The following is a 25,205-nucleotide window of genomic DNA, read 5'->3' on the forward strand; positions in this document are numbered from 1 at the left end:
TCAAATTCGCAACAGGAATTACGAAACCAAAACAAGACCTCAATTTCATCGCCAAAAACTACAGACACAATGACTCCGACTTCCAAAAAGGCTATCTTCAAGGCATCATCTCAGCAGCCATCTCAACACGCAGCTCCCCAGTCATACCTCGACGTTACATCAATGCACTCAAAGGTTTAGCAGAAGACACGACCATCAGGGTCACCACCGCTGATAAAGGAGGTGGTGTTGTTATCATGAACACTGACGATTACAGGAACAAAATGCTCAATCTACTTAATGACCCAGATACCTACAAACCTCTCACAACTAACCAAGTGGACAACCTTACTAAAACTTTTCTTCAAAGGACTCGCCGCATTCTGAGGGGCTCAGAACAAGGGAAGAAACTTCTGCACACCATGCCCAGCAACCCCAGACCTGCCAGAATGTACGGCCTGCCAAAGACTCACAAGCCTGGTATCCCACTGAGGCCCATATCCTCGGGAATAGGCAGTGCTCCCCACCAGCTCTCAGGAATTCTCGCCAAACACCTCTCGAAACTCTTGGGCACTATCAGTCCAGCACATCTCAAACACTCAGGTGATCTTCTCAATCGCATTCGCAACATCAACATCAGGAACAAGAAACTTTCCAGCCTTGACGTGACTTCCCTATTCACTAAAGTACCTACTAAACAAGCCATCGATCTCTTGCGCAGGAAAATTGACGATTCACTTGATCTTCCCATTCCAGCCAGCGATTTCATCGACCTTGTTGAACTATGTGTTGGCTTTACGTGTTTCTCTTTCGAAAATCACCTCTTTCAGCAGACTTTTGGACTACCCATGGGTTCGCCACTCAGTGCAGTCCTGGCGAACCTATACATGGAACATCTAGAAGCCGAACGTTTCTCCACCATTATTCCTTCGTCTGTCACCTGGCTCCGTTATGTTGACGACATTCTCCTCATAACTCCTAAACGCTTCAACGTTCAAGCTCTCCAAGACAAGCTCAACCAGGTCGAGCCTTCAATCCAGTTCACACTTGAAGAAGAAGTCGACAACACTCTTCCTTTCCTTGATGTTCTACTCTGCAAAGCTGACCACGAACTTCGTTTTAAAGTCTATCGAAAACCCACCAACCAAAACGATCTTCTCCACTTCTACTCTCACCACGACACCAAAACCAAACGTGGTGTAATTATAGGCTTCTTCCTGCGTGCACTCAGAATCTGCAGCAACGAGTTCCTTGAGGAAGAATGCACTATAATTGAACAAGTATTTTCCAAACTCCACTATCCTCGTCACTTCATCAGAGACTGCAGACGGCGAGCATTAAACATCTTCAACACACCCAGAGAAGACACTGCCGAGAAGAGATACATAGTCCTTCCCACCAACTCCATTGCCAAACATGTTTCCAACATCTTTGCCAAAACATCATTCCAAGTATCTACCTCCACAACCACGACCATCAAGGACATCACCAGTAGTAGGCAGGACAAGCCTCCATCCTCTGCAGGGGTATACATAATCCCTTGTAATGACTGCAACAAGTTATACGTGGGCGAAACATCAAGGGACCTCCAAACACGTATTTCAGAACACCAATACGCAAGCAGGTCTGACGACACAAGGAATGCCTGCGTACAACACCGTAATTCACACAACCACTTGATAAACTACAGAAACTCAAGACTTATCGCCACAGAAGACAACACTCAATACCGAAGAATCCTGGAATCATCACTTATTTCTATATCCGACAACTTCAACCAGAATAGTGGCTTCTATAACATAGCTGAACCACTTGCCAAGAAACTTCTTCATCGCTATCCCACATAAGAACACTGTAGAAGGTCTGCTCACAAACTTGTCCAATCTCCTTTCCAAGCTACCCAAGTTTTTAGACTCTATAACCCCACTCGGTACATCATCAGATGCAGCATTCTTCACCTGACCTCAGCCGGACTATAAATACTCGCGTTCCTTCCACCCCAGGTAGTTCTGTTTGTGACTTGAAAAAGCCCACTGTGTGGGCGAAACGTAGTCAATAAAGGATCACATTATACTGCATTTGTGTTTATATTGCCTATAGTATTGTTTATTGTGTAAAAACAAAGATGAATAGGAAAAATGTGCAGAAGAAAAAACATATGATGGTATTTTATGCTAACAGTCGAAGTGCAAGAAATAAAATTAATGAACTACGTTTGGTAGCATGTGCTGGGAACTTTGATATCATTGCATTAACTGAAACGTGGTATGATTTAAAGAGTCGGGATATGACTGCTGAGTGTAATATTCAGGGATTTAAGTTATTCAATGTGGATAGATGTAATGGGAAGGGGGGAGGAGTTGCATTGTATGTTCGAGAAAATATTAATTGTTTAAAAATAGATGGAGCAGTAACAGAGTCTGTTTGGGTAGAGTTCGTGGAGGGTCAAGAAAAACTAATTCTAGGTGTAATATACCGACCTCCAGGCTTGGATCACGATAGAGGGAGACTTCTTTGGGACGAAATTGTTAGGGCTTCTGGACACAGTAACGTAGTCATAGTAGGGGACTTTAACTTTAGCCAAATTGACTGGAATTCTTTGACAGGTAATCTAGAGTCCAGTGACTTCATGGAAACAGTTCAGGACTGTTTTCTGAAACAGAGTGTAACTGAACCTACCAGGGGTAATAATTTGCTAGACCTAGTCTTGTCAAATAAGGAAACACTCGTGAATAATCTGGAGATCACTGAAGAGCTTGGCGCAAGTGATCACAAATCCATCACCTTTAGCATTAATTGGGAATGCAAGAATAATGATAATACAGTAAAAATCCCCGATTTTCGTTCTGCCGATTATAATGGACTTAGGGAACATCTGTCTAATCTTGATTGGGGTTATCTAGCTAATGATTTTATTGACGATAATCATACTTATGAATATGAAGGGATCTGCTTTGTTTTCTTAATAATGTACACAGTGCCCAGAGTATATACATTCCCCAGAGAGAAATTAGGTCTAATAATAACGATCCCAAATGGGTTGACAGAACCTACAAGGGGAAATAACCTGCTTGACTTAGTTCTGGCAAACAATGAATCCCTTGTTAATAATTTAGAAGTTTCAGAGGAACTGGGTGCTAGCGACCACAAATCAATTACATTTAGAATTGAATGGAAGTATGATAGTAGGGATAACTCAGTAACAGTCCCAGATTTTCGCTTAGCAGATTACGATGGGCTTAGAGAACACTTATCATCTGTTGACTGGGGTAACGAAGAGAGCTATCAATATGACAGTTTTCTGAACACAATACATGCTGCTCAAAGAACGTTTATCCCTTATAAGGAAATTAGATCAAATAGAAATGACCCAAAATGGATGAATAATAGGCTGAAATATCTACTAGGGCATAAGAAAGGAATTTATAGGCGTATCAAAAGAGGCGAGGGTCATCTTATGAATCAGTATATTGACATTAAGAGGGACATTAAAAAGGGGATAAGAAAAGCTAAAAGGGACTATGAAATTAAAGTTGCTAGGGATTCTAAAACTAACCCAAAAAGTTTTTTCCAGGTATATAGAACAAAAGTCAGAGATAAGATAGGTCCCCTTAAAAATAACTATGGGCATCTTACTGACAAAGAGAATGAAATGTGCTCGATTTTAAATAATTATTTTCTCTCGGTTTTTACACAGGAAGACACTAATAATATTCCGGTAATTAATTTTTATAGTGGATCAGAAGAAGATAAATTATGTAACATCACAGTCACTAGTGAAATGGTTGTGAAGCAGATAGACCGACTGAAGCAAAATAAGTCACCGGGTCCTGATGAGGTTTTTTCAAGGGTTCTTAAGGAATGCAAAATGGAAGTCTGTGAACCATTAACTAATATTTTTAATTTATCTCTTCAAACAGGTGTAGTGTCTGATATGTGGAAGATGGCTAATGTAATTCCTATTTTTAAAACAGGGGACAAGTCGTTACCGTCAAATTACCGCCCAATAAGCCTGACCTCAATTGTAGGCAAATTACTAGAGTCAATTATAGCTGAGATTATAAGAAGCCATCTCGATAAGCATAGCTTGATTAATGATACTCAGCATGGATTCACAAGAGGCCGGTCTTGTCTAACTAATTTATTAACTTTCTTCAGTAAAGCTTTTGAGGCTGTTGACCACGATAAAGAATTTGATATTATTTACTTAGATTTTAGTAAGGCATTTGATAGAGTTCCGCACCAAAGACTGTTGAAGAAAGTAGCAGCTCATGGCATTGGGGGAAGGGTGCTCTCGTGGATCGAGTCATGGCTCACAGACAGGAAGCAGAGAGTGTCCATAAATGGGGTTAAATCCGAGTGGGGATCAGTAACAAGTGGCGTTCCACAGGGATCAGTCTTGGGCCCGTTGTTGTTTATAATATATATCAATGATCTTGATGAAGGAATTACTAGTGATATGAGCAAATTCGCCGATGACACGAAGATAGGTAGGATAATTGATTCAAACGTAGATGTTAGGGAACTTCAGGAGGATTTAGACAAACTCTACTCTTGGTCAGAAAAGTGGCAGATGCAGTTCAATGTAGATAAATGCAAGGTTCTGAAGCTCGGGAGTGTCCATAACCCTAGCACTTATAAGTTAAATAATGTTGAATGTAATAAAGTTGGTAGAATTACCGACAATATGTAAAGTAAAAGGACACAAGTGCAACTAATGTGACATTTATTGTGGCAACGTTTCGCTCTCCAGGAGCTTTATCAAGCCATTACAAACAATACATGGACACAGAGGGTATATAAAGGCTCAGAGTGAGGTGAATACTAGTGAGGTACCATTTCGATGTTCACTAGTGGTAGTAGTAGTAGTAGTAGTAGTAGTAGTGGTAGTGACAAAAGTAATACAATATGGTAGAGCAATTAATTCGTACATGAGTAAAAGGATATAAAAGCTATTACTTGGGTAACATAAAAATAGGTTGGACAAATATAAACTGGAATGAGGCAGCTTGTTTCAGCTTGTCTCAAAAGTACTTTCACAAGCTAACACCAGAGTCGCCATCGCTTCTACCACTTCAATAAAGGATCTAACCAGGACAAAACCCAAGCACCACGAACCAGTCAATGCAGGAGTTTACACTATACCCTGTGGAGGCTGTGACAAGATCTACGTAGGTGAAACAGCAAGAAACCTCGACACCCGCCTCAATGAACACATATACGCATGTAGGAACGATAACTTAAACAACGCCTGTGTACAACACCGAAATTCCACCAATCATCTTATGAAATTCAGAGACGCCCAATTAGTGATAAAAGAAACTAATTTCCGCACACGCAAGTGCCTTGAATCAGCACTGATCGCTGTTTCGAATACAATTAAACAAAACAACGGCAGCTTCACCATCTCCGAAGTCTTAGCAAGAATCCTCCTGAAAACAGTAAACCCTGCCATCACATAGTCTCTCCTGTTATACTACACAAAGCACAGAGAGTGAACACTGAAACAACCTGCCTCATTCCAGTTTATATTTGTCCAACCTATTTTTATGTTACCCAAGTAATAGCTTTTATATCCTTTTACTCATGTACGAATTAATTGCTCTACCATATTGTATTACTTTTGTCACTACTACTACTACTACTACTACTACTACTACCACTAGTGAACATCGAAATGGTACCTCACTAGTATTCACCTCACTCTGAGCCTTTATATACCCTCTGTGTCCATGTATTGTTTGTAATGGCTTGATAAAGCTCCTGGAGAGCGAAACGTTGCCACAATAAATGTCACATTAGTTGCACTTGTGTCCTTTTACTTTAGCAGCAACCTTAAACCAAGACAGCAATGCCTAAGCGTACGTAATAAGGCAAATAGATTACTGGGATTTATATCAAGAAGTGTAAGCAACAGAAGTCCAGAGGTCATACTGCAGCTTTATACATCATTAGTAAGGCCTCACCTAGATTATGCAGCTCAATTCTGGTCTCCATATTACAGAATGGACATAAATTCGTTAGAAAACATTCAGCGTAGGATGACTAAATTAATACATAGCATTAGAAATCTTCCTTATGAAGAAAGATTGAAGACTCTTAAGTTACATTCACTTGTTAGACGAAGAATGAGGGGAGACCTGATCGAAGTGTATAAGTGGAAGATAGGTATTAATAAAGGGGATATTAACAAGGTCTTGAGGATATCTCTCCAAGAGAGAACCCGCAGTAATGGATTTAAATTAGATAAGTTTAGATTTAGAAAGGACATAGGAAAGTATTGGTTTGGAAATAGGGTAGTTGATGAGTGGAACAGTCTACCTAGTTGGGTTATTGAGGCTAGGACTTTGGGTAGTTTCAAATTTAGGTTGGATAAGTACATGAGTGGGAGGGGTTGGATTTGAGTGGGACTTGCACATCAGAGCTTATTTCTTGGGTAGCATTGAAAATTGGGTTGGTCAAATGTTTTGTTAGTGGGATGAATTGTAAAGGACCTGCCTAGTATGGGCCAACAGGCCTGCTGCAGTGTTCCTCCTTTCTTATGTTCTTATGTTAAAGTTATTAGAATCAATTATAGCTGACATTATCAGAAGTCACCTTGAAGAGCATAACTTGATAAATGAATCTCAGCATGGATTCACGAGAGGTCGTTCCTGCCTGACAAACTTACTGACGTTCTTCAATAGAACATTTGAGGCAGTTGACAGTGATAAGGAATATGATATTGTTTATTTGGATTTTAGTAAAGCCTTCGACAGAGTACCTCACAAGAGACTCTTAAGAAAAGTGGCAGCTCATGGTATAGGAGGTGTTCTAGCATGTTGAGGGGCTTACCAATAGAAAGCAGAGAGTTATCATTAATGGAGTGATTAGATTAGTCACTAGTGGCGTTCCACAAGGATCAGTTTTAGGCCCTCTCTTGTTCATAATTTACATTAATGACCTTGATGAAGGGATTACTAGTGACATGTTGTTGTTGTTGGGGATAGCCAGATTAGGTACATGGATAGGGCATTCTGTTTGAAGGATAGGAGAAGGAGGCAGAGTGTGTGTTTTCCTGGGGCTGGGATGAAGGATATTGTTAGCCGTCTGGATGACATCATGAGAGGTAATGGGAGCAATCCTATTATCTGTCTCAGTGCTGGAGGCAACGATGTTGGCAGACGTAGGAGTGAGGACCTGATTAGCAGGTATAGGTCAGCAATAGAGATAATTAGGAAGAAGGGTGGGAAACCTGTCATATGTGGCATTTTGCCAAGGAGAGGAGTTGGAAATGAATGGTTGTCCAGAGCAATTGGTGTCAATTGCTGGCTGGACAAATACTGTAAGGAAAATGCGGTAACATTCATTGACAACTGGGACCTCTTCTATGGCAGAAATGACATGTATGCCAGGGATGGGGTTCACTTATCTAGGTGTGGGGTGGGAGCACTGGCCAACGCAGTGGAGGGAGCTGTTAGGTCTTTAAACTAGGAATAGTTAGTGGTATGGGTTTTGGCGGGAAAACTGTGAAGTCGCAGGGTAGTAACATGAGTACTAGGAGAACTAGTAATAGGCAAAATAAGGTGGATATTGGAAAGCCAGTGGCACTAATTGACAAGGACAGTAATAGGTTTAGTGGAATAACAGAAAGGAGCAGGAATGGTAAAGAGAAAGGAGGGTCCTTAAGTATATATTACACAAATAGTCGCAGTGCTAGGAATAAGATGGACGAGTTGAGACTAGTTGCTAGTGCAGGTAACATAGATGTATTTGCCATTACTGAGACGTGGTTTAATTCAAAAAGTCGGGACATGCCTGCAGAATGTCACATTCAGGGTTTTAAATTGTTCCAAGTAGATAGAAGTATCGGGAAGGGGGGTGGGGTGGCATTGTATGTCCGAGATCGCTTGAACTGTTGCATAAAAACGGGTATTAAGTCTGAAGTAACACATACAGAGTCTGTTTGGATAGAATTTTCAGAGGGGCATGAAAAATTAATTTTAGGTGTGATATACTGTCCCCCAAATTTAGATAGGGACCAGGGGAGACTACTATGGGAGGAAATTGTTAGGGCCACAAGGCACGATAATGTAGTAATTCTAGGAGACTTTAACTTTAGTCATATTGATTGGAATTTCTTGACTGGGAATTTAGAATCATACGATTTCTTAGAAGTAGTTCAGGATTGTTTTTTGAAGCAGTTTGTGACAGAACCTACAAGGGGTAATAACCTGCTTGACTTAGTTCTGGCAAACAATGAATCCCTTGTTAATAATGTAGAACTTAGTGGCAATATAAACACAAATGCAGTATAATGTGATCCTTTATTGACTACGTTTCGCCCACACAGTGGGCTTTTTCAAGTCACAAACAGAACTACCTGGGGTGGAAGGAACGCGAGTATTTATAGTCCGGCTGAGGTCAGGTGAAGAATGCTGCATCTGATGATGTACCGAGTTGGGTTGTAGAGTCTAAAAACTTGGGTAGCTTGGAAAGGAGACTGGACAAGTTTGTGAGCAGACCTTCTACAGTGTTCTTATGTGGGATAGCGATGAAGAAGTTTCTTGGCAAGTGGTTCAGCTATGTTATAGAAGCCACTATTCTGGTTGAAGTTGTCGGATATAGAAATAAGTGATGATTCCAGGATTCTTCGGTATTGAGTGTTGTCTTCTGTGGCGATAAGTCTTGAGTTTCTGTAGTTTATCAAGTGGTTGTGTGAATTACGGTGTTGTACGCAGGCATTCCTTGTGTCGTCAGACCTGCTTGCGTATTGGTGTTCTGAAATACGTGTTTGGAGGTCCCTTGATGTTTCGCCCACGTATAACTTGTTGCAGTCATTACAAGGGATTATGTATACCCCTGCAGAGGATGGAGGCTTGTCCTGCCTACTACTGGTGATGTCCTTGATGGTCGTGGTTGTGGAGGTAGATACTTGGAATGATGTTTTGGCAAAGATGTTGGAAACATGTTTGGCAATGGAGTTGGTGGGAAGGACTATGTATCTCTTCTCGGCAGTGTCTTCTCTGGGTGTGTTGAAGATGTTTAGTGCTCGCCGTCTGCAGTCTCTGATGAAGTGACGAGGATAGTGGAGTTTGGAAAATACCTGTTCAATTATAGTGCATTCTTCCTCAAGGAACTCGTTGCTGCAGATTCTGAGTGCACGCAGGAAGAAGCCTATAATTACCCCAGACCTGCCAGAATGTGGTATCCCACTGAGGCCCATATCCTCGGGAATAGGCAGTGCTCCCCACAAGCTCTCAGGAATTCTCGCCAAACACCTCTCGAAACTCTTGGGCACTATCAGTCCAGCACATCTCAAACACTCAGGTGATCTTCTCAATCGCATTCGCAACATCAACATCAGGAACAAGAAACTTTCCAGCCTTGACGTGACTTCCCTATTCACTAAAGTACCTACTAAACAAGCCATCGATCTCTTGCGCAAGAAAATTGACGATTCACTTGATCTTCCCATTCCAGCCAGCGACTTCATCGACCTGGTTGAACTATGTGTTGGCTTTACGTGTTTCTCTTTTGAAAATCACCTCTTTCAGCAGACTTTTGGACTACCCATGGGTTCGCCACTCAGTGCAGTCCTAGCGAACCTATACATGGAACATCTAGAAGCCGAACGTTTCTCCACCATTATTCCTTCGTCTGTCACCTGGCTCCGTGATGTTCTACTCTGCAAAGCTGACCACGAACTTCGTTTTAAAGTCTATCGAAAACCCACCAACCAAAACGATCTTCTCCACTTCTACTCTCACCACGACACCAAAACCAAACGTGGTGTAATTATAGGCTTCTTCCTGCGTGCACTCAGAATCTGCAGCAACGAGTTCCTTGAGGAAGAATGCACTATAATTGAACAGGTATTTTCTAAACTCCACTATCCTCGTCACTTCATCAGAGACTGCAGACGGCGAGCATTAAACATCTTCAACACACCCAGAGAAGACACTGCCGAGAAGAGATACATAGTCCTTCCCACCAACTCCATTGCCAAACATGTTTCCAACATCTTTGCCAAAACATCATTCCAAGTATCTACCTCCACAACCACGACCATCAAGGACATCACCAGTAGTAGACAGGACAAGCCTCCATCCTCTGCAGGGGTATACATAATCCCTTGTAATGACTGCAACAAGTTATACGTGGGCGAAACATCAAGGGACCTCCAAACACGTATTTCAGAACACCAATACGCAAGCAGGTCTGACGACACAAGGAATGCCTGCGTACAACACCGTAATTCACACAACCACTTGATAAACTACAGAAACTCAAGACTTATCGCCACAGAAGACAACACTCAATACCGAAGAATCCTGGAATCATCACTTATTTCTATATCCGACAACTTCAACCAGAATAGTGGCTTCTATAACATAGCTGAACCACTTGCCAAGAAACTTCTTCATCGCTATCCCACATAAGAACACTGTAGAAGGTCTGCTCACAAACTTGTCCAGTCTCCTTTCCAAGCTACCCAAGTTTTTAGACTCTACAACCCAACTCGGTACATCATCAGATGCAGCATTCTTCACCTGACCTCAGCCGGACTATAAATACTCGCGTTCCTTCCACCCCAGGTAGTTCTGTTTGTGACTTGAAAAAGCCCACTGTGTGGGCGAAACGTAGTCAACAAAGGATCACATTATACTGCATTTGTGTTTATATTTCTATGGGCATCTTACTGACAAAGAGAATGAAATGTGCTCGATTTTAAATAATTATTTTCTCTCGGTTTTTACACAGGAAGACACTAATAATATTCCGGTAATTAATTTTTATAGTGGATCAGAAGAAGATAAATTATGTAACATCACAGTCACTAGTGAAATGGTTGTGAAGCAGATAGACAGACTGAAGCAAAATAAGTCACCGGGTCCTGATGAGGTTTTTTCAAGGGTTCTTAAGGAATGCAAAATGGAAGTCTGTGAACCATTAACTAATATTTTTAATTTATCTCTTCAAACAGGTGCAGTGTCTGATATGTGGAAGATGGCTAATGTAATTCCTATTTTTAAAACAGGGGACAAGTCGTTACCGTCAAATTACCGCCCAATAAGCCTGACCTCAATTGTAGGCAAATTACTAGAGTCAATTATAGCTGAGATTATAAGAAGCCATCTCGATAAGCATAGCTTGATTAATGATACTCAGCATGGATTCACAAGAGGCCGGTCTTGTCTAACTAATTTATTAACTTTCTTCAGTAAAGCTTTTGAGGCTGTTGACCACGATAAAGAATTTGATATTATTTACTTAGATTTTAGTAAGGCATTTGATAGAGTTCCGCACCAAAGACTGTTGAAGAAAGTAGCAGCTCATGGCATTGGGGGTGCTCTCGTGGATCGAATCATGGCTCACAGACAGGAAGCAAAGAGTGTCCATAAATGGGGTTAAATCCGAGTGGGGATCAGTAACAAGTGGCGTTCCACAGGGATCAGTCTTGGGCCCGTTGTTGTTTATAATATATATCAATGATCTTGATGAAGGAATTACTAGTGATATGAGCAAATTCGCCGATGACACGAAGATAGGTAGGATAATTGATTCAAACGTAGATGTTAGGGAACTTCAGGAGGATTTAGACAAACTCTACTCTTGGTCAGAAAAGTGGCAGATGCAGTTCAATGTAGATAAATGCAAGGTTCTGAAGCTCGGGAGTGTCCATAACCCTAGCACTTATAAGTTAAATAATGTAGAACTTAACCATACAGATTGCGAAAAGGACTTGGGGGTTATGGTAAGCAGCAACCTTAAACCAAGACAGCAATGCCTAAGCGTACGTAATAAGGCAAATAGATTACTGGGATTTATATCAAGAAGTGTAAGCAACAGAAGTCCAGAGGTCATACTGCAGCTTTATACATCATTAGTAAGGCCTCACCTAGATTATGCAGCTCAATTCTGGTCTCCATATTACAGAATGGACATAAATTCGTTAGAAAACATTCAGCGTAGGATGACTAAATTAATACATAGCATTAGAAATCTTCCTTATGAAGAAAGATTGAAGACTCTTAAGTTACATTCACTTGTTAGACGAAGAATGAGGGGAGACCTGATCGAAGTGTATAAGTGGAAGATAGGTATTAATAAAGGGGATATTAACAAGGTCTTGAGGATATCTCTCCAAGAGAGAACCCGCAGTAATGGATTTAAATTAGATAAGTTTAGATTTAGAAAGGACATAGGAAAGTATTGGTTTGGAAATAGGGTAGTTGATGAGTGGAACAGTCTACCTAGTTGGGTTATTGAGGCTAGGACTTTGGGTAGTTTCAAATTTAGGTTGGATAAATACATGAGTGGGATGGGTTGGATTTGAGTGGGACTTGCACATCAGAGCTTATTTCTTGGGTAGCATTGAAAATTGGGTGGGTCAAATGTTTGTTAGTGGGATGAATTGTAAAGGACCTGCCTAGTATGGGCCAACAGGCCTGCTGCAGTGTTCCTCCTTTCTTATGTTCTTATGTTCTTATGACAGCAGTGCCTCAGTGTGCGCAACAAGGCCAACAGATTACTTGGATTTATCTCAAGAAGTATAAGTAACAGAAGTCCAAAAGTTATTTTACAGCTCTATACATCACTAGTGAGGCCTCATTTAGATTATGCTGCTCAGTTTTGGTCCCCTTACTACAGGATGGACATAGACTCATTAGAGAACATACAGAGAAGAATGACTAAAATGATTTACTGTGTAAGGAACCTCCCGTATGAAGATAGACTTAAAGCCTTAAATCTCCACTCTCTGGAGAGGCGTAGAATGAGGGGAGATATCATTGAAGTGTATAAGTGGATGACGGGCATAAACAAGGGAGACATTAATAAAGTACTGAGGGTGTCGAACCAGGTAAGAACCAGGAATAATGGATTTAAGTTGGATAAATTTAGATTTAGAAAGGACATAGGTAAGTACTGGTTTTCTAACAGAGTTGTAGATGCGTGGAACAGTCTTCCCAGTGGGGTGATAGAGGCTAGGACCTTGGGTAGCTTTAAGAAGAGACTGGACAAATATATGAGTGGGAGGGGCTGGGTTTGATTGGTGTTGGGGGGTGCGGGAGTTGTTTCTTGAGTAGCTTTAGGTAGATGTCGTTTTGATAAGGACCTGCCTCGTATGGGCCAGTAGGCCTTCTGCAGTGTTCCTACATTCTTATGTTCTTATGTTCTTATTTCTTGGGTAGCTTTAGGTAGAGGTCGTTTTGATAAGGACATGCCTCGTAATGGCTTACCATAACCCCCAAGTCCTTTTCGCAATCTGTATGGTTAAGTTCTACATTATTTAACTTATAAGTGCTAGGGTTATGGACACTCCCGAGCTTCAGAACCTTGCATTTATCTACATTGAACTGCATCTGCCACTTTTCTGACCAAGAGTAGAGTTTGTCTAAATCCTCCTGAAGTTCCCTAACATCTACGTTTGAATCAATTATCCTACCTATCTTCGTGTCATCGGCGAATTTGCTCATATCACTAGTAATTCCTTCATCAAGATCATTGATATATATTATAAACAACAACGGGCCCAAGACTGATCCCTGTGGAACGCCACTTGTTACTGATCCCCACTCGGATTTAACCCCATTTATGGACACTCTCTGCTTCCTGTCTGTGAGCCATGATTCGATCCACGAGAGCACCCTTCCCCCAATGCCATGAGCTGCTACTTTCTTCAACAGTCTTTGGTGCGGAACTCTATCAAATGCCTTACTAAAATCTAAGTAAATAATATCAAATTCTTTATCGTGGTCAACAGCCTCAAAAGCTTTACTGAAGAAAGTTAATAAATTAGTTAGACAAGACCGGCCTCTTGTGAATCCATGCTGAGTATCATTAATCAAGCTATGCTTATCGAGATGGCTTCTTATAATCTCAGCTATAATTGACTCTAGTAATTTGCCTACAATTGAGGTCAGGCTTATTGGGCGGTAATTTGACGGTAACGACTTGTCCCCTGTTTTAAAAATAGGAATTACATTAGCCATCTTCCACATATCAGACACTACACCTGTTTGAAGAGATAAATTAAAAATATTAGTTAATGGTTCACAGACTTCCATTTTGCATTCCTTTAGAACCCTTGAAAAAACCTCATCAGGACCCGGTGACTTATTTTGCTTCAGTCTGTCTATCTGCTTCACAACCATTTCACTAGTGACTGTGATGTTACATAATTTATCTTCTTCTGATCCACTATAAAAATTAATTACCGGAATATTATTAGTGTCTTCCTGTGTAAAAACCGAGAGAAAATAATTATTTAAAATCGAGCACATTTCATTCTCTTTGTCAGTAAGATGCCCATAGTTATTTTTAAGGGGACCTATCTTATCTCTGACTTTTGTTCTATATACCTGGAAAAAACTTTTTGGGTTAGTTTTAGAATCCCTAGCAACTTTAATTTCATAGTCCCTTTTAGCTTTTCTTATCCCCTTTTTAATGTCCCTCTTAATGTCAATATACTGATTCATAAGATGACCCTCGCCTCTTTTGATACGCCTATAAATTCCTTTCTTATGCCCTAGTAGATATTTCAGCCTATTATTCATCCATTTTGGGTCATTTCTATTTGATCTAATTTCCTTATAAGGGATAAACGTTCTTTGAGCAGCATGTATTGTGTTCAGAAAACTGTCATATTGATAGCTCTCTTCGTTACCCCAGTCAACAGATGATAAGTGTTCTCTAAGCCCATCGTAATCTGCTAAGCGAAAATCTGGGACTGTTACTGAGTTATCCCTACTATCATACTTCCATTCAATTCTAAATGTAATTGATTTGTGGTCGCTAGCACCCAGTTCCTCTGAAACTTCTAAATTATTAACAAGGGATTCATTGTTTGCCAGAACTAAGTCAAGCAGGTTATTACCCCTTGTAGGTTCTGTCACAAACTGCTTCAAAAAACAATCCTGAACTACTTCTAAGAAGTCGTATGATTCTAAATTCCCAGTCAAGAAATTCCAATCAATATGACTAAAGTTAAAGTCTCCTAGAATTACTACATTATCGTGCCTTGTGGCCCTAACAATTTCCTCCCATAGTAGTCTCCCCTGGTCCCTATCTAAATTTGGGGGACGGTATATCACACCTAAAATTAATTTTTCATGCCCCTCTGAAAATTCTATCCAAACAGACTCTGTATGTGTTACTTCAGACTTAATACCCGTTTTTATGCAACAGTTCAAGCGATCTCGGACATACAATGCCACCCCACCCCCCTTCCCGATACTTCTATCTACTTGGAACAATTTAAAACCCTGAATGTGACATTCTGCAGGCATGTCCCGACTTTTTGAATTAAACCACGTCTCAGTAATGGCAAATACATCTATGTTACCTGCACTAGCAACTAGTCTCAACTCGTCCATCTTATTCCTAGCACTGCGACTATTTGTGTAATATATATTTAAAGACCCTCCTCTCTCTTTACCCTTCCTGCTCCTTTCTGTTATTCCACTAAACCTATTACTGTCCTTGTCAATTAGTGCCACTGGCTTTCCAATATCCACCTCATTTTGCCTATTACTAGTTCTCCTAGTACTCATATTACTACCCTGCGACTTCACAGTTTTCCCGCCAAAACCCATACCACTAACTATTCCTAGTTTAAAGACCTAACAGCTCCCTCCACTGCGTTGGCCAGTGCTCCCACCCCACACCTAGATAAGTGAACCCCATCCCTGGCATACATGTCATTTCTGCCATAGAAGAGGTCCCAGTTGTCAATGAATGTTACTGCATTTTCCTTACAGTATTTGTCCAGCCAGCAATTGACACCAATTGCTCTGGACAACCATTCATTTCCAACTCCTCTCCTTGGCAAAATGCCACATATGACAGGTTTCCCACCCTTCCTCCTAATTATCTCTATTGCTGACCTATACCTGCTAATCAGGTCCTCACTCCTACGTCTGCCAACATCGTTGCCTCCAGCACTGAGACAGATAATAGGATTGCTCCCATTACCTCTCATGATGTCATCCAGACGGCTAACAATATCCTTCATCCCAGCCCCAGGAAAACACACTCTCTGCCTCCTACTCCTATCCTTCAAGCAGAATGCCCTATCCATGTACCTAATCTGGCTATCCCCAACAACAACAATGTTTTTACCTTCCTTGGCGTCGTCCGTCGTGATGCTCCGAGTAGTCGACTCACATTCGCCAGGTAGCATTACACCACTTGTAGAATTCGTCAAGACGTTCTCGATGGTCTTCGTTGGGGTTTCTAGGGATGTCTCACTCACGTCTGCCAATGCTTCTTTGGTGCTCGTTGTGGCATTCCCAGTAGAACACTCACATTCGTCAGGTAGCACCGAGAATGGGTTGGAAGTTTCCACGGTAGTCTTCTGGTTTCTCGTTGTTTCTGCCTCTCCAACCGTTTTCTTGATCTCTCAGCTTGGTTCCATGTTGCCCGGCCACTGACCAAGCTCCCCTCTTAACCTGGGGACTCACAACAGGAGGATTACTACGAATCCTCTTGTTCTCCTCCGTTAATCGCCGTATCTCCAGTCCTCATTAGAATGAATTGGATTAGCACTGCTGCCTATTTGTCAACCACACCTCTACCCAGGAATTTTTTTTCGTCCTATTCAGTGTGTCTTAAGCTTCCTCAATAGCCTCTGATGTGGAACTCTATCGAAAGCCTTACTGAAGTCAATATACACAATATCATATTCAATACAATGATCCAACTCCTCAAATACCTTAGTGAAAAAGAGTTAATAAATTCGTAAGACAGGAGCTTCCCTTTGTAAAACCCTGCTGAGATTCATTAATCAATTTATGCCTTCATTAGCAGCTATTTAAGGAATACTCTTATATTAAGTATGTTAATTATTTTCTTGTATGTCTCCTACAGCTGGCTCTTGGAGCGCTACCCATTGCTGTGGAAGCGGTCAACAGTGACTCGAAGCTGTTGCCTGGTCGGCGCTTGCAGTTCGAGGTAGCAGACGTAGGTAACAGTAACCTGGAGGAGCTGGCTCCGCTCTCCATCAGGCGCATGACCACCATGAAGGACCAGGGACATCTGGCTTTCATTGGTCCTGACGACAACTGTGCCAATGAGGCACTGGTGGCCGCTGCCTGGAACCTTCCCATGATAACCTATGTGAGTACCCTAGTGATATCATGTTTATTTATCCAGTAGGTTATTGATAACTTCTTTTATCCAGATCTCCAGTGATAACATTGTTCCTTTACTCAGTATCCCAGTGATGACTGCCTATACTCCTACCATTATCACTTATGTGAGTGTCAGTTGCGTATATTTCAGGGTATGTACCACATCACGTTTGATCAAGAGCTTTAAGAAGGAACTTGTTAAGGTTCCTTTGGAACACTAATATTAGTCTGTTGATAATTGGCTTTATAAATGAACGAGATTCTTTTAGTTTATATACTGACCCTCTGCTTTTTTTTTTTTTTTTTTTTTTTTTTTTTACTGACCACCACATCTCCTGAACTCGCATATTTATATTTATGCTGTTCAAATTTTTAACCAGATCCTCCAGCTTTTTCATGGTGCAATTTAAGATTTTTTTCCCTAAAGTAAATCCAAGAGAGAACATGGTATTGGGACATTAGATGATCCAAATACCTTGAGATTTTTATTTAAATAATATTAAGAGAATTTTTTTTCGCATTCTGCCGATTTGCAATTTCACTTGCTTAAAAAAAGGCTTTTAATATTGATAAACACACCAGACTAGAAAGTACAATTAACTGCCTTTGCAGTCGTGAAAAAATACTGCTACATGTTAGTTGTGCATTAGATCTTTTAACATTAGTACCCTCAGGTCTCTTGCATTACTATTTTATTGTATTAACTGGAGGGATTCTATTTTGCAATATTTTTCTGGGTTGTATTTCTTTAAGTCCACGTCGAACCTGTTATCAGTATCCCAACTTATTTTACAGAGGCTTAAAGATTTCGTCTGCCCACAGTAGATGTCACTCATAAATTGTAGCATCACCTGTGAAGGATGTAGCTGTGAGGCCTCTGTCATTGTCGTTTATGTGAATAAAGAAAAATTGGCTAGTAAAGTATCTTCAGGAGCTGAGCTTACAGTGGTGGAAACTGATTGATTTTTTTTATTATTAAGCTGCTTCCTATTTGCTAGGCAATTAGGTATCCATTTAACCCTATTTTACGGCTCTCTCTCTCTCTCTCTCTCTCTCTCTCTCTCTCTCTCTCTCTCTCTCTCTCTCTCTCTCTCTCTCTCTCTCTCATTTAAACAAGGGTTGTTTTCATGGTTAGATTAAAATTTCCTACCTAGTTTTACAATCTAAGAGCTCTATCTACTACAGCTCATTTAAAACCTCATTTAAAAGCTCTTTCTATTATTATGAAGTATACACATAGGGAACAGGATTAAGTTGGAGTCATCTGTGGGCCAGTGCTTTTATTTGGCCAACTTGTCAGGAATATGTACTCTAAACTGTACTCTTTAGGCTCATCCATATCGCGCCTCTCTGACCATTAGTGTATGCCACGTGACTTCCCTTCTACCATCAGGGCTAGGTCCCCTACGGGAACCCTCTCAAATTGACTGTTTCATCGATGTTCCAGATTCGAAGTCATTCTAGAAATGAAAGATCTCAGATAAAGTGATGTTCTTGAGAAGGGTGGAGCCAGAATGTAGTTGGTGTATTTACAGCTCTTGTTGTTGTGCATAAGCTGTCTTCTCACTGTTCGCGAAGTGAAGCCAAGTGTGGAAACCTAGATTAGATGGACCGTGTACATAGCAGTAAGGCCACTCACATCCCTCTGGTGTTGAAGGCTCTGCTGAAATGACAGCTTTATTTAAGCTGGGTCCAGGCAAGTGATAAGTTATCTTGCTCTATATTCTAGTTTGTCAGGAAGTCGTAGATGAGACGGAGGGCAGGCAAACCAAGAAAGTGGAACATACTCAAGGTTGTTAGCACATTGTCTTGCAGCTTGTGCTGTCGAGCAGCAGGTGCAAGATATGCTTTAGTGCTGTTTGCTTCCTGGCCGCGTTACTTTCAAGTTAGTTTGAAATCAGATTTCACCTCTAGGATGTCCACCTCATCTGAAGGTTCCAACAATCTCATTCTCTTATTGTTATGGAACATAAAAACAGGGAACATGGAAGGTTAGATCAAATGTCTTTACTTCATTAATGTTGTTATGCTGAATTAATGTGTTCCAGACTCAAGTCTTTCTAGAAATAATTTTAGATAAGTGACGTTCTTGAGAAGGGTACAGCCAGGGTTTAGTTGCTGTTTACTGCCTATCTTGTGCCCGAATAGTCAAGTGTGGTAACTTGACATCATTGCCCTTATACATAACATTAGGTCCACCCACATCTCTCTGGTACTGGAGCTTCTGAAGTGACTTATTCATCCCGTTCGTGTCCAATGAAGAGATAATCAGTTTTGTACGGTTCTCTGTTCTGTTCAGAAATCATGGATGAAATGAGGTGCGGGAGGCAGCCCTCTCAAGAAAGTGGTGCGTAATAAAGGTGTGAGCCCAGTTGTGGCCGATACAAAGTTTTGCAGCGTGACCTACAGAACAGGTACGACATGCTCCTTGATGCTACTGGATTCATGGTTGCCATACTTGCAAAATTTACCACATAATTCTTCACAGAAATTTTGCAGTCAAATTTCATCCTTATGATTTCCACCTTATTCCCGGGTTCTAAGACTCTTCCACTTATTCTTACGACTGTCTCATTAACATCATGGTGCCTACTGATCATCATTTGTGTTTTCTCAGAAGCAAATGCAACCTGCTTTCGATTTCCGAAGATTGATATATCTGTAAGCTGGTGATTAGAGTACCTAAGAGTTTATTACATTTCCTCTCTTACATTCAGGAATCTCATGCCATTAGGATTCTGGAATGAGGTGAAGTTGGTCACCGAAATGAAAAATTGCATCACAATGCACCATTCCAGCACTGGTATCAACTGAGTGATTAGCAGAATCTGTCCCATTGAGAACTACTCTACGCAATCCACCTTGAAAATAATAACTATTGAGGTAAGATGCAAAGCCAGAGACTGCAGGTACTTGCAGTATCGCCAAGAGTCTCTGGAACCATCTCTCTCCTGCAGTACTACAAAGTTGATATTGGGTTCAGTAATGCTACACGGTGGAGAAGTTTAACAGATCAGCTGCTAAGCAACGTTCTCTGAAGCCTTTTTAAAGGTCACAAAATCACCTGCTGAACCTAGATAGGAGTAGCTGGGTGGGTGCCGTGTATTAGTATTCACTTCTAAGATCCTGTTGGTTTGTTCCGACATTAAATTTCTAATGAACCAGTCATCCTGTCTGTCTAGTTTCTTTTTCTTTAGAAAGAAGTATTTTTGATGTCCTTATTTGTGGCAGACCGTTGCACTCTTGTGTATCCCGGCTGATTCGACAGCTGAATTCTTTGTTCCGCTGCTTCTGAGCTTGAAGATTATGTACCAGGTGGACGCTTTTCTGAGGCTCTGCTGGTGGGAGATGAGATGCTCTTCCACGCCCTCGTTCAGCCCTATCATATATATTTGCTGCTAAAATATAAACACATATGCAGTATAATGTGATCCTTCACTGACAACGTTTCGCCCACACAGTGGGCTTTTTCAAGTAACAAACAGATCTATCTGGGTGTTGTTAAAGATTCGCCGGTATTTTCCCGGCCCGGGCCCTTCCAAGTGGTGGCCCGGCACTGGCTCCCTGTCTAGGGAGTGTCTGAGACCTAAGTCTCCCATGGGAGGAGGCACAAGTACCCCCCTCATCTTGTAAGGTACAAACTCGGGCTCTGGCACCAACCATGCCCTAGAAGGGCAATGCATGGTGTCGATCGTGCTAGCGCTGTGCTCTCCTGTGTGGAGTGTCGTGTGTTGGTGTTCATTTTCATTCATGTTGATTCGCAGGTCCTTCTGGCCCAGGTCTTCTCCAGATGGTGACCCGGCAGTGGCCCCCCGGGTGGGGGGTGACGATAATCATCTTTCTTCTTTCTTGGCCCTCCGGTTGGAGGATGTCGTCTTCTTCTATCTTGCGCTGACTTCCCCAAAGAGAAGCGCAGTCGGGCAGAGGCAGCAGTTACAGGGTTGATTGGAGCCACACCCCAGCTTTAGCGGACAGCAAAGTGCTGGGTGAATGGTCATGGATAGTCGTGCTAGACGAGGGTACCGTCTTCAAGGTCCCTATTCTGAAGCATCCTGAATTTCCTCTTTGAGGTGTACTTGACTTCCACAAGGTGTTGGGTGTTGGCAGTGAGTAGTCTGGTCATGTCTGCAGTGGTGTATGTAGCAGTTTGGTCGTAGGTATACTTGACTGTTCCGTCCTGGAGGTGATGATGGATTTCTGAAGACAGCATTGTGTTCTTATACTCCTTGGTTGTGTAGAAGTATACACCCTTCAGATATCGGACTTGTTGTGGTGCAGCAGTGTCAGTGACAGTGGCACCGTGAGGTGCATCCGCAGTGTCTTGTGTTTTTGCTTTCTTGGCTGGTGGCTGAACTGGTGAAGGCGAGATTTCCGACTGGTCAGTTGCTCTAGCAGTGGATGAAAGCGGTAGTGGACTCTCATTGGTGGGTTTTGCCGACGTCTCAGAGGTCTCTGATTGGTCCATCTCTGTGTCTAGTGGAGGTTGTGACAGCGGTGGAGCAGCGGTGATGCTGGTAATATTTGCAGTAGATTTTAGGATCTCAGTGGAAGGTGGTGATGCAGGGAATGTGAGGCCAGGCATATTATTTAGTTTGAAAAGTTCATTGATGGTGGTGTTGAAGGAACCAGGCTCAGCTGCATTCTGTACATGAGCATACATAATGCAACAAAGAATCTTGGTGGAGTCGGCAGTAGGTGCTGGCAGGGAAGTGGTGGGAGCAGCTTGCGTGGCATGTAGTATCTTGGTAGTGTCTGCTTGAAGCTTGGCGATAGCAGAATATGTGGTTGCTTGTGGGTTGGGTTTCTTTTGTTGTTGTTGTTTCTTGAGTATGTCTCTTCTGGTAGGGCACCTGGCAGCAAGAGTATGGTGGTCATTCTTGCAGTTCAAGCATTTAGGTGGTGAAGCAGTAGTGCAATTCTTGAAGTCATGACCCTCACGGCCACAGGTGGAGCAGAACTTCTTGTCCTTGGTAGGACAATCATTTGTGGTGTGTAAGTATGAGTAACAATTATAGCACTGTGAGATATGTTGGAATTTCTCTGCTTCGATGAAGGCTGGGTTGATGTGGAAGTAGTGAATAGCCAGGCCCTCAGCGAGAGCTCTGGCTGCCATGTTGACGTCACTGAAGGTGACCTTCAGCATGGATGAAGCATTGGGTATTTTAGTAATGAAGTCCACCTTGGCCCAAGGGTTCTTTGCTTCGATAGATGACTTGATTTCTTCAGTGGCCTGTACAGTGATAAGGTTGTCGAGTCGCTTGAGGAACACAGTTCTCCTGGCCCTCAGTGCTGGGGAAGTCAAGACAAGAAATCCCTGGTCTCGTAGAGTGGTAGTAGCAGTGGTGGTAAGTAGTTTCTCAGCCTCTGTGTCGTCTGTACAGACGACAACAAAGGCCTCTTTGAGCGATAAAATCGCATTACATTTGACTTGCAGCCTGCCACTAACGACAGCTGCAAGTGCTAGTTTGGACGACTCATTGGTTGTGCCACTCGCTGGTTTGATCTTTACTCTGTTAGAGTAATGCATCGTGAGTAAGCAGTGCTCTGGTGTGTCCGGTGTGGGGTGGAAGGTACGGGAGTATTTATAGTCATGTTCAGAATGCTGAGGTCAGGTGGAGAATGCCGCATCTGATGATCTACCGGGTGGGGTTATAGAGTCTAAAATCTTGGGTAGCTTGGAAGGGAGATTGGATAAGTTTGTGAGCAGACCTTCTGCAGTGTTCTATGTTCTTATGTGGGATAGCGATGAAGAAGTTTCTTGGCAAGTGGTTCAGCTATGTTATAGAAGCCACTATTCTGGTTGAAGTTGTCGGATATAGAAATAAGTGATGATTCCAGGATTCTTCGGTATTGAGTGTTGTCTTCTGTGGCGATAAGTCTTGAGTTTCTGTAGTTTATCAAGTGGTTGTGTGAATTACGGTGTTGTACACAGGCATTCCTTGTATCGTCAGACCTGCTTGCGTATTGGTGTTCTGAAATACGTGTTTGGAGGTCCCTTGATGTTTCGCCCACGTATAATTTGTTGCAGTCATTACAAGGGATTATGTATACCCCTGCAGAGGATGGAGGCTTGTCCTGTCTACTACTGGTGATGTCCTTGATGGTCGTGGTTGTGGAGGTAGATACTTGGAATGATGTTTTGGAAAAGATGTTGGAAACATGTTTGGCAATGGAGTTGGTGGGGAGGACTATGTATCTCTTCTCGGCAGTGTCTTCTTTCAGAGCAGGTCATGGTGTCAGCGTTCGAGGGAGAGGTGTAGAAAGTAAGGTTTTCCCAAGAGGGTGTGCTGGAGTCGTCGCTATCTGCTTCGTCGGGGGATTCGTCAGGAAATTCTTGTTCAATTGTTTCTACAGTGATTGTGTCAAGAGGAGGCTGGGAGTCTAGAGTATTTGCGGTCTGGCTGGTTGTTGGTGGTTGTTGAGAGGTGGCAGTGGTCAATGGGCGTGGTTCAGGAGTGTTTTTTGGGGCATTGTTAGGATTTGGGCCTGAAGTTGATGTGAAGTTAGCGATGTTTGGGATAATCTTGAGGAAGTCCTTTGGTGTTGGCGAGTCAGGAAAGTTGAATGACGGCATGTTGTTAAGATGGAATAGTTCGTTAATTGTAGTGTTGAATGTGCCTGGGTTTGCTGCATTTGCAAGGTGTGCATACAGCATGCAGTACAACACCTTAGAGGGAGCAGCGTCAGGGAGTGCAGAAAGGGAATTGCTGGATAGAGATGACTGCTGTGTGGCTTGTAGAATTCTGGTGGTGTCCGACTGGAGTTTTGAAATGGCGGTATATGTCGGCGATTTGGGACTATTCTTCTTTGTTTCTTCTTTAATTTTTTTCGACATTACTTCTTTTCGTAGTGGGCATTTAGCTGCAACGGTATGATGAGTACCCTTGCAGTTAAGACATGTTGGAGTGGCATTGGTGGTGGTGCAGGCTTTGAAGTTATGACCTTCTTTTCCACAGGTAGAACAGAACTTTTTGTCTTTAATGGGACAGTCCTTTGTTGAATGTTGATAAGAGTAACAGTTCCAACAGGGAGAGACATGGGCAAAACGTTCAGTTTCAATGTGGCGTGGATGTATGTGGTAATATGAGATAGCTAGTCCATTAGCGAGTGCTTGGGTAGCCATATCTATGCTTGAAAAGGTGATTTTGATCATAGATGAGGCATTGGGAATTCGTGTGATGGTGTCTACAGAGGCCCAGGTGTTTTGGTCTTCGATAGAGGTCTTCAGTTCATCCGTTGGTATAGATGTGATTATCTTATCCAATTGTTTAACAAAAACTGAACGTTTCGCCAGCAAGGAGGGAGACGGTGATATGATGAATTGTCGGTCCCATAATGTGTTCATTGCAGTGTCGTCCATAAGTTTAGCTGCTTCATTGTCGTCGTTGCAGACGACAATAAAGGAATCCTTGAGTGAGTGGACCGCTGTGAATTTGAGATGTAGGCAGGTCCTCATAGCGGCAGCAAGTAATAGTTTAGTGGAATCATTTATAACACCACTGGCTGGTTTGATTTTAACACGATGTGCGAACATTGTCGAACAGGTAGAGGTTACCCTCCCCAACGGGAATCGTAGGGTGAGGAGCAGGTTGGCTGGGCGTTAAATGTCAGATGTCGGGAGGCTCAGATCTTGTGTTGTAGTTGGTGTGCTCAGAGTTTAGTTATACCTCGTTGATGACCGCTCCACACTTGAGCCGTTTAAAGTCTTTCTTGGTCATGTGATATAGATGCATTCTGAGGTTGGAGCAGTTCAGGTTTGTCACGAGGAAGGACAGTACGTTTTCAAAAGGGATTTGGTGAGGATGTTTGCAGGTGTATTTGACGGCGCCTTCCTTCAGTAAGTGGAGCAAATCAGCTGCACTCATATCAGTTGGGAGGTTGGGTGTGGGTCACCATCTGGAGAAGACTCGGGCCGGAAGTACCGGCACATCTCTAACTAACTAACGACAGTGTCTTCTCTTGGTGTGTTGAAGATGTTTAATGCCCGTCGTCTGCAGTCTCTGATGAAGTGACGAGGATAGTGGAGTTTAGAAAATACTTGTTCAATTATAGTACATTCTTCCTCAAGAAACTCATTGCTGCAGATTCTGAGTGCACGCAGGAAGAAGCCTA

Source organism: Cherax quadricarinatus, chromosome 3, assembly GCF_038502225.1.
Source record: "Cherax quadricarinatus isolate ZL_2023a chromosome 3, ASM3850222v1, whole genome shotgun sequence".
Taxonomy (NCBI): Eukaryota; Metazoa; Arthropoda; class Malacostraca; order Decapoda; family Parastacidae; genus Cherax; species Cherax quadricarinatus.